The 13,589-nt window shown below is 36.6% G+C and overlaps 1 protein-coding gene across 3 annotated transcripts in view; it reads left to right on the top strand.

The window, feature by feature from the left end:
* The window catches only part of LOC120446404 (fibronectin type-III domain-containing protein 3A), a 123,351-nt gene that overhangs the window by 52,204 nt on the left and 57,558 nt on the right, over nucleotides 1-13,589 (top strand). The window contains exon 1 of one of the 3 annotated variants that reach the window (XM_039627346.1): nucleotides 12,177-12,320. The exons of the other annotated variants lie outside the window; for them this stretch is intronic. The gene's annotated coding sequence lies outside the window, so the exon portion shown is untranslated. Of the gene's footprint in view, nucleotides 1-12,176; nucleotides 12,321-13,589 lie in introns of those variants that run through there. 3 annotated transcript variants of the gene reach the window in all.

Raw genomic sequence — 13,589 nt, 5'->3', positions numbered from 1 at the left:
CTGTCTCTGTTTTTATTGTACCGCCCCTTCTCTTTTTTGCCGTTTCCGAAATGGAATTTGTGTGCACAGGAAAAAAAATGTATTAAAAATTTATTATAAATGCTGGTAATAAACAAACTGAAAAGTCGATGTGCTACAGAGAAGCCTTACCTTAAGTATGGGTCGATTTTTTTCTGTGTGCTGAGATTGGGGTAACTTAGCTTTATTCCGCCTCGTTTCGTTTCGTTTGTCTGACTGTGACATGAAAAATTAATGCAACATGTCGGCGGCGGCAATGGTGAAAGTTGTAAGCGGCAATCGTAGCGCATGCTTTTCAAGGTCTTTCCTTAGGTGTTGCCCCCCGCCACAGCCTGCCACGCCCCCATTTTTCCGACTTTTTTCTCATTTTCCAACGCTTTTCCTCTCCATCCTTTCGCTTGAACTCCTCGAGCGGTTTGAGGTTAGTGCAACTTGTTGGCTGGAGTGAAACAAGTATTTTGATTGAAACCTCGTTGTCTGATACGGATGCGATACATTGAGGGGAAATCGATTACAAATTGGAGCACGCTCACTTGCAATCAGTTGAAGGGTTTCAAGGGGCGGCTAAATTGGGTTACTGATATCCCAATTGAGTTTGGGTGGAACTCAACCTTCGGCAGTAATTGGAGCCTATTAAAGTTTGATAAACTAGGCAGGGATATTTATTAATTCTCTATAAAAGTCACACAATGTTTCTTATCGATTTACTTTTTGGTACACCATTTGCATAGTTGTATGATAATAGTTATACATATATGAAACTAAAAATATTTTTAAATATTTGTCTCAGGAATCATTTCCAAAGTCGGTATTAAAAGAGCATGGATAATGGGGTATAGCTAAGTTGTGCAATTTAATTCTTTTTTCACATTTTAAAGAGTTTATCAGATAAGCTATAATGCAATATTGAGATGCTGTTTTAAAAGTAATAAACCTCATCTGACATTAAATGCAAATCTCGTGACGTTTTGAGCTGCGCCTCGTAATGAATGTGTCGATTCCCAAATCATCCGATATGCAAATCTCTGTCATTGCAAATTTTGCAATTTCACCTTTCGAGTGCCGGATCTTTCATTTCCATATTTCGACACTGTTTTGGCCACAGAAACCCCCATACGAAACCACAGCAAGACCCCTTCACCAATTTTTCCTTCTAGCCAAATTGCTCCAATTGCTAATAAGGCTCACTCGAAAGCCGCAGCCAAAATCCAAGTCGTTAGCAATGCCAATTGAGCTCAGACACTTCGGAACAATCGGAATCCGAGCCCGGAGTTGGATCAGACGATTTTCATTTCGATTTCCATTACCATTTGCATTTCCCTGCCATTTCCATTCCCGTTTCCATTGTCCGATTTTCAGTGGCTGACGCATGTCAGCACACCCATGCAAAAGTGCAACAGCAAGAGCAATGTGCAATGTGCAACCTGCAACTCGCAACTGCAATTTGCACAACGAGCAGTGAAAATTAAATCATTAAAATTGCGACACTAAAAATGCCAATTAAACACGATTGGGAATTTTTGCAGTGCCAAAACAAGAAATTACAGATTACGCGATAGATCAAAAAAACCAACAAGCCGCGGAAATGCGATGAAGGAGCCAAAGAAGACGAGGACGGAACTGAGTCGAGAAAAGCCACAAATTAGATGTTGAAAGATATACACGAAACTCCTCCAATTGCACCTAATCTTTTGGGGGAGAGAAAAGCGAACAACTAAAATAAAAACGAGGGAACTTGTCGACTGATGGCGAAAACAATGTTAACAAAAAATAGCATTTAAGGAGAAAGTGCGCATACCAACAGCCAAAGTTTTACAGTCTAACAATTACAGCATGATGACGCTGAAAGCCGACGATGATGATGATGGCGGTGCTGATGATGAAGATTGTGGGAAATAACCGGAAAGAAAGGCCTGCCGAGATGCACAGATACTCTTTGGGGAAGAGCGATTTGTGGGGAGTTTTTGAAGAAGTTCCTGATAAGATATGACACGATATGAGAATCGAAAGTTGGGAAACCACACATATTTTTAAAATTCGCAATACGAAATCTCTTCGCTTAAATCGTTTCCTTCGTCGTATGTTTAATTAATTAATCACTTATATGTTTTATTCGCACGGCTTTCCGGATGTATTAATCAAATTATTCAAGATTACCTAAGTAATGGCGAACATATTGAATTATGCAAGTGAAGAAAATTTATTTTTATTTAAAACTGAAATACAATTTTATATTTATTACGGTAGATTAATTCAGTTACAAGAAATTTAATCAATCCAAGAGTATTTACAAACAGTATTACATTTGAGTAGAAAATCCGCAATCATTACGAGTTAAGCCAGAAGAGGACGATTTACGCTGGTCAAAAGGGGAAAGATGAGGCTGTGGCCGCAAGAGAAGTAGCCAAAGGAGGTGGAGGAACACGTTTAAATGAGGTAAAATCCGCCTCGGGATTGAAAAAAAGAGAGTGGAGACGGCGTGGCTAAAAATATCCAAGATGCATCTGGCTGATACAAAACGAGTACACCTAACCGAATCAAAGGCTGGAATTCCGCGTACTCGACCAATTGGAGTGACACTGACGATGCAGTTCATCGACCGGCGATGCTAACTAATAACCGGATACAACAGATGCAAATGCAACCTCTCAGATACATGTTATTATGAGTGATAACCAATTGACACTGCTGCAGGACTCCTCCTCAGACTGACCCAGCTGAACCTTAATTAAAACAAGTCGGTCTGGCATAAAGCGAATAAAAGAGATGAAGACGGATCTGTAACCGATATCCAAGGGCTGTGGAAAAAACCCGATCTTCTGCTCATGATGCTTTCTGCAACGTTTTAATTGTCCCACTTTTTACTGGCTTGTCCCTGACTGAAGATCGGACCTTGAAAAGTGTTCATGCCCTTCCATCTCTTGATACTAAGTAGAAATAAAAACGAGTTCAGAAGCCGAGGGACGAACTGAAACCAAGAAGTGACACTGATTCGAATTCTTTTGGTCGTCTAGGCGAATCCACTTTGCAGTGGCAGCAGGACAGATTTTAATAAAAAAGGCCCAACTGATATATTCAAAAATTAATGGTTGCAAGTTAATCTAAAAGGCAATTAAGTGTGCAGCTTTAATGTTTATTGATTTAAAATTAAAAGCATATATAACAAGTTATATTTGTGAAGCAAATTCAGAAGCTACAGTCCACGGCAAATCAAATAAATAAAATTCAAGTATCAGAGCCTGAACTTTGGGGAAAGCCATATAATGTCTAACCGACAAATTCTAACTACTTATGTTTGACTCCACGAAATAAAACCATTTCCTGACCAACAAACCCGTAATAAAATCCCCCCAAAAACACTCTACGGTCTAGTTGGATGAGAGGCGACAAGTCGAAAAACTTGAGTAACAACAAGAACGTTAAATTTGAGCTTAAATTTAAAAAACTTCGAATTGCTGGGTGGCTATATGGAGGAAGAGCCCACCAACATTCCATCAAAATATGTGGCACAAGTCGATTCAGCCAACCATCTTAAAAACAACTCAAGTCAAGGCGATAGAAGCCGCCGTTTTGTTCGGTTCGGTTTGGGTTTGTATTCCCTAAAAGCTCAGCATTTACACTGGAGTTTAATAAAAAAAATAAATTGAATTTGCTTGCATTTGGGTTTTAAATTCATTTATATGATACCTAATATAAGCAAACATTAAGAATTAAACTACTCTTTTTAGATACACCTTTTACCCATTTCGATTTCTACATATCCTTGGTAACGAGCTCACGCATTTGCACTGTGCATGAGTGAGTTGGAGAATATCCGTGAGCAGTTTCATCACAATATCTCAAACACAGCGGACATAACTGGCAGCATTTGCTTTGGATTTTCCGCAACTAGAACTAGTAAGAGGGGGTGGTGGGCTGTCCCACCCACCCACTGTTTGAAATCCAACTAAGCAGCAAGCATCAAATGCAATTCAAATTGAAATCTTTATAATGCATTTCAATGCATTTTCAGGCCTAACTTTCCAGTGCTATTTCTGCCTTATTTCTTGTGCATGCAAGAAATCCGAAGCTGTGGCAGTTAAAACAGGGAACCAACTAGAACCGCTTTTGTGCGGGTACTTTGACTAAAAAAACTTATAGAAGAAATCAATTATTTTGTCTTGAAATGTCATTTTTATCAAATTATTGTATAGTATTATAAATGTACAAATCAAACTATAGAATACCCACTTATACTCCTAGGATTGCAGGGTATTTAAGAAAAATACGAATCCAATGCAAAGGCAACTAGAAGAGACATAGAGCTTTGGGATTTGATCTCGCCACAAACGGCAAAAGCCTTCACAAAAGAATCTTGAACTCAAAATGGGTAAAGGCACAGATACAAATGCACTTAGAGATACAATTGCAGAGCCACCCGCTTCGCCGCACAGATACTTCAATACCTGGCCCGACTAGTTTCAAATGCCTTTTCTCCACTACGAAAGTGTACATTGCTTTTTCAAAGATTCTAACTCCACATCCCCTCCTGCTTTACTTTATTTTTTTTTTGCACTCAAAACATTTATGGTCTGATAAGAGCCACAGGACAGCAACATCAACGGCCAGAACGTTGACATAGATACGTTCATTGAATTGGGTTAGCTTTCTTCCCCCGTTCTCATCTCGGATTGTTTTTATACCTTTTCAGAGGGTATATTGATTTTAGGCAGAAGTTTGCTCACAGTAGAGGAGACCTTTGCCACCATATAAAGTATATATGTATATGTTATTTGTCGGTATAAATAGCCGAGTTCATATAGCCATGTCCGTCCGTCCGTTTCTACGCAAACAAGTGTCTCAGTTATAAAGCTATCTGCATAATAATATTCCAAAATACTTATTTCTGCTGGCATAGCATATGTAGTATAGTATGCTGGTAATATATAACTCGAAACGGGTTGGATCCGTCTAGTATATCGTATAGCTGCCATGTAAACAATTGGAAAAAATATACCTTTTTTTATAATCTTAGCTTACTGAAAGGGAATAAAAGCGCCACCATGCCGAAGCTCTGGCTTCCTTTTCGGTTGTATTTTTTTCGGTTTTCTGCCTTCGGGGCTAACATTTTTCTTTTCTGTCGAGAAAGACTATGAGAGATTGGCGAGGAAAAGGATGCGATTACTTTGATTTCCGTTCGAGGGTATCGGATTTTTATTGACCTTGATCTTTGTGGAATTTATTCATTTATACTAATGCTTCTCACTTTGCATATCTTTTCAGGTGAGTGCATCTGGTTCTGCATCTCCATTCAATACATTACAGATAATGATTTACCTTTAATTTGGCCTTTGACAAATTCATATGATAATTTCATACATATGTGATTTAAATTGAATAAATGTCATTTAACTTATGGGTAAGAAGTTATTGGTTTACATAAGATGTGCATTATAAATACCTTCTTACATTTTTACCCTTAATATTGCATACAAATTGTATATAATAAATTAACTTGTCTTAGTCAGTAAATTATTTACAATATGACTAAAACTAAATGTTAAATCTTAGTTAGTTATATTTCATATGGAAAACATAAACAAATTTGATGGTTTAAAGCATATAAATACTTACTTAACTCATTCCTGCGAATCGCAATACCACGCAATCCTTTTGATTAGATCTATGTTTACAGAAATTAGCTCAAATTGTTTCAAATGCCACACAGCAACAAAATAAAAATAAGATCAACAACTGGAAAATCCCACACACACAGATGCTGTGCCTCGAATTGCAATTCCAATTGCAATTTCTTCTTTTTCTCTGGTTACATGCAGCTACTCTTCCTCTCTTTCTCCCCCCCTGTTTCTTTCTCTGTCTAAAGTGGCCAGTTTCGGATTTATTTCACTGATACACAGATACACTGAGAATGATTTGTTAAAATGATATGATATGATAGAATGATATGTTAATTAACTGACTCAACTTCTCAACTTCGAAAGACTTTAAAATATTTTTATTTAAACTTTAAATCCTAAATATGTAATCCTTTTCGATCTTCTGGCTCAATACACTTGTTTCCGGTTACTGCTCAATGATTATATTTTTGTTTTCTGTGTACACCTTTTACACCCCCTTAAATCGCCACCTCCTTGCCCTGGAATTCAGAACGAGTTGCAAGTCGCTAACAAAGCCACTCGACAACTGAAAAAATGTGGCCAGGCGAAGTGTTGATGATGGAGAGGGGTATTCTTTTTACCCGAAAGGGGTTTTCAGCTTTTATTGGGGGGAGGTGCTGATGCTGCTGCAGAAGAGAGAGCGGCAGATTGGCTAACTGGCAATTTGAAGACTCGGGCAAGGCGACCAGTTGCAGAACTGCTTCTGATGCTGGATGCCGAATGTCAAATGCTGCCTTCTCGCATGACAAGTGGCCCGCAACTAAATCGTTGCAGCAGCAACAAGTGCACTTGAAACAACAATATTATATTTATTTTGTATTCTATATTGTTTGCAGTGCATTTTAAGACGATTGTCGTTAATAGAACCACTCTTTACAAAGTATACATACATACATACATACATCGTTTTATCCGTTTACAACAAATGTTTCTACATTTAGTTTACCATTCCACGATTGCACACCGATCACACTCTGAAGTTGATTTTATTTACAGTGTAGAGCAGCAGCAGCAGCTGTAAAACGAGCTTTGGTAGAAAGACCGAGGCCAAGACCCGGCTTTGCTCAGTTTTCCTCCACGGGTTTTTCTTTATTTTTCACAAGCTCCTTTGTGCATTTCAATTTATTGCCCCAGAACAACAATTCAAGAGTTCTGTGCTAACTGCACCCACACACCCAAAACTCTGCTCCCCCCAAAAACAAACTTGCCCCTATCCCGAAGCGAAATTGCTTTGGTTAAAAATAACATTTGATGCTAGCACTTGAAATTATGCGTATGCCTGCTGCAAAAATATTTCGCTTGCAGCGCCATCTGTTGTCTGAGTGACCTGATTTTTGAAGTGATGATGTTCTATGGGTTAGCTGGCTTTTTGAAATATTTTTATGGAGTGTTCTCCTTAGCATGCACATCATAGCATGTAAATAAAGGAATTGGCCCATGTTTGCCTTTTTCCAGGTACAAAATTCTGTTGAAATAACACACGAGGAATAGTTTATAATAATTTATATTTCTAATACTGAGACATACATCGACCGAATCTCAATTACATAGTTGCATCTGAAGTAAATGCTATCCAAATGAATAGTCTACAGAATACACCTTACTCCAAAGACGTAAACAATGGAGTCGAGCCACCAACACAATTCTTCCAATTTCCGACTATTAGTTGGCACGAAACAGGTTGCTTTGGCTCTGGACCAAAAATGCCCAAATTCGATGTTGATTCAATCAATAGCGGCGAAACACGTGAACTTTGAACTGACCTAGCCCACAAAGAGTCAAAGAGAAGTGGAAGTGCGGAGAGAAATCGAGAAAAGGGAAACGAATCGAATTGAATTGAAAACGGTGCACGAAAGTGCAACCAGAGGCATGCAACAAGAGAAAGGTAAACAAACGGCCGAAAAGATTTAAAAACGGGTGAGGGTAATATAAAAATAATAGTAATAATGTAATAACTATTCTAGTCTTTTGAAAATGTACAAATGGGAGGAATAATATTAGGTAAAAAAAATTATTTGATCAAAACTATACTACATAAAGCTAAATGATTGTCCTAATAATTTGTACATTTTAATAAATTGTATCTGTACAGTTATAAGATACTATTACTTTGAAGGTAACTATACCACTGAAATACATTTGGGCCCCTTTTTATTTGGCACTTTGGAGGCAATCGAAAGCGGGAGGGGTTTTCGAAAAAACGGCAATACTATATGACTACATATATTGCTTTACGCAACGATATACGGCGCTTTTTGTGTGAAAGATACAATGCTGCTGAAATATTGAAATCAATTGCAGGTCTTTTTTTTGTCGTTTTTAAAGCGCTTTTCTGGTGTTTTTTCTACGTTTTTTGATTAATTGGCAATGGCCAATGCAAATGCTGTTGGCCTTTTGGCTGGAGCACAGCTACAGATACACAGAGGCAAAGATACAGATACAGTTGCATTGTCAACGTTCCAAAACAGCCCCAGCAGCGTATGGCATACAATTTAAAAATGTATCCAAGAGATACATTACACATTACGGCCATGGCTTGCCAAGTCTTGACTTGGAAATTCCCTTCACTGCATTCTTTCCCACACCGAAAGCCAGACAAAAGAGCTGAGATACGTACGTACGTACGTATGTATGTATATATGTATGTATGTATGTACGATGTATATATGGAGAGGTGGCTTTTCGGGGCTATATATACAGATACTTTTCGGGCCTTTGGTCTTTGCTAGTTTTGGTTAGTTGACTGCAGGGCTTACAATATACCCAGTTTCCTCCAACCTCAGTATTCTCTGGCTGGGACTGAGTCGTCGCCGTAGTCATTCGCATTGTCGTAAATTTTATTGGAGTGTAGTGTAGCATCGTCATTATCATCATCGCGTTCATGATGATGCGACCTAACACAATTCTTACTTAGTTTACATTTTAGCTTATGGCTTTTGTGTTTTACTCGCTCCTAAAATAAGAAAAAAACCAATACCTTCAACAATAAAACGTTTCGCATTTCAAAGGCCACACTATTATTATTTTCAGCTATTACTTTGGGGTATTTTTCAAAAGTTTTCAATTTATTTTTGTGTGGAAAACTGATACGACTCTGACTTGCCGTTCTGAGTTATTGCCTTAACATAAATGCTAGTGCTCAAAGTCTTCAATTACTTTTCATTTTTGGCATTCGCTTTGTCAAAGTTCAAATTGTTATCACTCGGGGAACGATAATCTCGTTTTTGGGCTTTCGTCTTGGGTCTCTTTGGGGGTTATCAATAAGCAATTATGCTGCGGCTGAATTTTCGAATTGGGAACTCAGATTTACGTTATGAGTTTGCTGCCCATCCAAAGATTAAATGAAATGAATATTTATACTTACTTTATTTACTGTACAAATTTTGTTTAGTTTCTCTTGGAATAAATTAGATACATTTTTCGAATATTTATTAATCTTGTAATAAATCCTTAATCATTTTTCCTTAAAAACGTAAATAATAATATTATCGGAATTTAAAAACTATTTGCTTTTCAGAAGTTTTCAAGTTCAAGATCCCAATTCCATAAGTAATTCACCAGAAATGCAAATATTTTTGTGAATCGTGATTTTTCGTCAAAAAAGACAAATACAAAGAACAACTGTTGAAAAAATTCAAATTTTGAGGAACATAACGCAATTAAAAATAATTGCACAGCGAAAACTAGTTCACAAAATCAATTTCAAAATTGCTGAAACTCAGAAATATATGCAAAACCGGGAAATCACACAAATTTTGCCAACTCAAATAGCTTTTAAGATATTGTTTAAGAGCGTGCCTCTTGAACTCTTTCGTCTTTTGTAAACTCTCTTTGAATTCAAAAAGTGCACTGAGAGGAATGCCGGTTTTTTGCTGAGAGTGTGTGAGTGCCCGAGTCGTATCTGTGTAGTTACTACGTTGCGGTGACGGTCGTTCGTTCGCATTTGTATCTCTCAGATAAATCGCTCTTACCCACCAGTGTGAGTAGTAAATATATTCCGCTCAGCTGTGCTGCGGGTCTATGTGTTTTTTGTTTTATTTTTTTCTTTACTCGCCCAACAACAAATGACATATGCGGGGCCCCTGAGCGAAAAAGTATCTTCCAGTACCGCCTTCCAGTTTTGAGATACTTTTCGGGTTCCAATGAGAACGGACTTCGGGCTTCGAATCACGAGTCGCTTGCCGATTCGTATCTGCGGCTGCTGGCAGTCCGATATAAACTCTCAAACTGTACGGTTTGGTTTGGCAGTGCAGCTGAAAAGCGGAAAATTGAAGAGGAAAAGCGGCGAAGAGGGGATCGAGGAAGGGCAGCGCGTCGTGTGTTTTCATCCTCGTTCTGCAATAAACAATTGTTGTTCTACAAGTTTAAACAATTAAAAGTGAGTGTGGAAAAAGTGAAGCAAAAAAGTCGATTAAATCGGTTTTCAAACATATCCAATACCAAATTTATATAATAAAACTTGAAGTTAAAAAAAAAATAAATTATATTGAATTATAAAAACTAAACAGTGAATACCAAGCCGAATGCTGGAAAGATACCCAAACAATTAAATATAATAAACGATCAACAAATTTACAAAAATTCCACTTAAAAAACACCATTTCATTGTTATTTCGTTCAACATCCTGTTTTATTATAACCAAAAAGGCATAATCGCTATAATCATAAATAATAATAACAATTTCGTGTGACGTTTCAGTTAATTCTAAAAAACCAAATGAAAAGAAAATAGACAAGCAACAATACCCATCCACTTTTTCAATTGTAATTTCCGGTGTAGCGGAATTTCACTGTGCATTGTGTGGGACTCTAAGTGTGGGTGAACGAGTGTGCAAAAGAGAATGAAGAAGGAAAAAAGAAAATCAGAAAAAAACATAAACAGCCCAGAACAACGTGCTCGTCTGTGTGTGTGAATAAGAAAACTGAGCCATATAGAAAACCATTTCTAAGAAAAGTGAAAAAATTGCTATTGGCTTATTGAAATTATAGCCAACTTTTGTATCCTTTTGGCCCACATTGAGGTTACATAAAGATCAGCAAAAATCGTATTCCGCCCCTTGCGTTGCAGTCATCGTAAAAATGTTTTAAATATAATTAATACAACCAACATTGTCTATCAATGTTTATTTTCAGTTAATTATTTCTCGTCAGTTTAAATAATTTCAAATATTTTAAAGCCCGTTTAAAAATGCTAGTACGAATACTTAGTAGCTTAGTGAGTTAATTGATATTTTGCCATATATATGAAGTTTATTACGGTTTTAAGTTACCTAGACTTCGAACAATTCCCTTGAATTTGAACTAAGGTAATAGTTCTCAGAAAAATCTAAATTGAAATAATAATTTTTATTTTGATGTTTTTCCTTGTGATTTCTTTCTGCAGTATGACATTTGCATTTCTATCAAGATTAGCTTGTATATATTTCTAAGCTCCTACGCAAGTAAAGCTGCTAAGCTACTCAGTAACAACCAAATGCCGATAAAGTCCAACAATCTCAAAGAAACTTTAACTTAAATTGGCTTATCAAAGATTGAGTACAAGAATTGTGAACCCAAACTGACCTCACCTAATCTCAGTTGATTGCAGGAAAATATTTATCTGAGGTAATTTAAGCTGCCCATCAATTTGGCTGGAAAACTTTGCAGGATCCAAGGTCGCAAAACTTTAATTAAACATAAACCAGTCCCAAGTAAAATAGAGTGCAGAGGCTCAGAGGCTTCCACTCCTCGAATGCCAGCTAATTAACATGGAAAATTTATCCGGAATCTGAATATACTCGTATATGTATGTATATATCGTTTACTCATGGCAAACTTTGGCATGGATGGGGGGCGGTACCATAAGTTTCTAGAATTTATAGAGTCGAAAGCTTTCTATCGATAGATAAATATGGCGAGCGAGAAACAGATTTGGGTACTTGTAGATACAAAGAAGAGGCCCCAAATAAACAACACTCTTCCGAAGGGGTATAATAAACAATTCAAATTATTTACTTGCTGCTATCGAATGCTAAACAATAAAATATCTGTAACCTCAATTTGGGCCCAGAGAAGCAAATCACATATGTAACTAATGCATCATTCTACTTTTCAGTCTGTGGGCTAAGTGTAATACAAAAATCGAACATTGAAGCATTCCATTTAAACTAACAATCTAAGTGCAATACAAATAGTCCATTTAAAAATCGACGAGAATATTTACAGAAGCTGTGTTCATAAATAGATTTGCCCAAACAACGCAAAACAAACCAATAAAAGCAAATCGAATTAACTGTATAATCAGCAAAACAATTCAATACACAACAAATAAGAATAATCTCAATAAGCATTTAAAATAACAATACCAATTTTGTGCAATTTAAACAATAATATTATCCATAATTTGCCTTAAAAAGGTTAACCAAATTTTTGCTAACTACTTTTGCGCTAAATCAAAAATAAAAACCTAACACTTTATAAACTTCAATTAGCTAATTGTTATGAAATAAAATTAATAGAATTACCACTAAATAAATAAAATACAATTTTAAAAGCTACAAGGTTTTTAAAAAATATAAAATTGCCTAACAAAAATTAAATCAGCTTTAAATGAATTTTGCTGAGCCGGATTACTTTTGAAACACTTAAAGCTGAATTTACACATTTGTAAGTATGACAGTCAAACGAAAATCTATTAAGAGTCTACAAATACTTTGTAAATCCAAAAACGTTATATCTTTGCTGCCTACGGAGTTTTCATATAATCTAATAGCAACATTAAAAATGGGTTTCTTTCAAGAATATCTGTCGTCTGACTTGTCTTAATAAATATTTTTTTAATTTTATTTCCATTGTGCCAGTTCAGTTTTCAGTATAGTAAGTGGTAGTCAGGCTTACTTTTATATGGGTCAACGAAGTTTGTCAAGGAGATCTTTGTTACTGGCAGAAAAAGAAAATAGAAAAAAGGTATGGACATTTTTATAGTGAACCCTTGGTATTTGAGTGCTTTTCACATAAGAGGCTTACTATACAAACCAAATCCCCATCAAATAAATTTAACTCAATTGCCCAAACATTCCCCAATGGCCGAGCGTTGATTGTAGATTGTTGATGATGTAGTTATTATTGTTGTTGAGGCTTACGTGCAAACTTTTATCTGCATTTAGATTTTTGACATACAAATTTATTGTTTATGCCCATGATAATATCAAGAAAGAACATGCAATTTAATAATTATACATTTTACGGTCTGTTTGAGTCTAGCCATTATACGTGTGAATTAAAAGAGTTTGCTTGGCAAAAAAGTTGGAAAGATTTTTCAATGCACAAGTGCAGTTCCCAACCGTAGTATTGATCATTTCCGCCCAGTTTCGGCCGAAAAAAATGTCCAACTATGTCGGAGGTCGGTGAACTTTTTTACGCGGCCAAAGTTGCGTGTTTGTTTAGGCCCAAAAATCTCACCGTCGCTTTATTGCGGTTATTGACTTTAAACTCATTTCGCTTCCACGTCTTCATCTCTTTTATCTGTTTGGCCCACACACACTTGTCCATCGGCATTCTGGGCCTAATTTCCTTTTCGGTTTTGGGTGTGTTCGCCACATCAAAAAAAGAAGTGGTACCAAAAATATATATAAAGGTATATGGGAAATGGAAAAGAAGGAACAGAAATTAACATAATCAAATTTACTTTTGTACGCTGCGAACACGTTTCGTGGCCGAAAGAAGAAAAAGTGAAGACCATTATTATTTAATTTTCGTGTCAGTCGGCGCAATGCCCCAACGAACGGCATTGAAGTATTGACAAACTGAGGGATATCTACACCTGCCAGTTGCCAGTTCGTTTGACAAGGTGAGCTTCACAATGGTCTATAAACAGATTTTGGCAAGAGTGTCGATTGCAACTGATATGTTCTACGTTCAAAGCATGTTATTGTC

This window comes from Drosophila santomea, chromosome 2R (assembly GCF_016746245.2).
Source record: "Drosophila santomea strain STO CAGO 1482 chromosome 2R, Prin_Dsan_1.1, whole genome shotgun sequence".
Taxonomy (NCBI): domain Eukaryota; kingdom Metazoa; phylum Arthropoda; class Insecta; order Diptera; family Drosophilidae; genus Drosophila; species Drosophila santomea.
The sequence above is the reverse complement of the archived record's forward strand: the minus strand, read 5'-3'. Positions and strand labels throughout refer to the sequence as shown.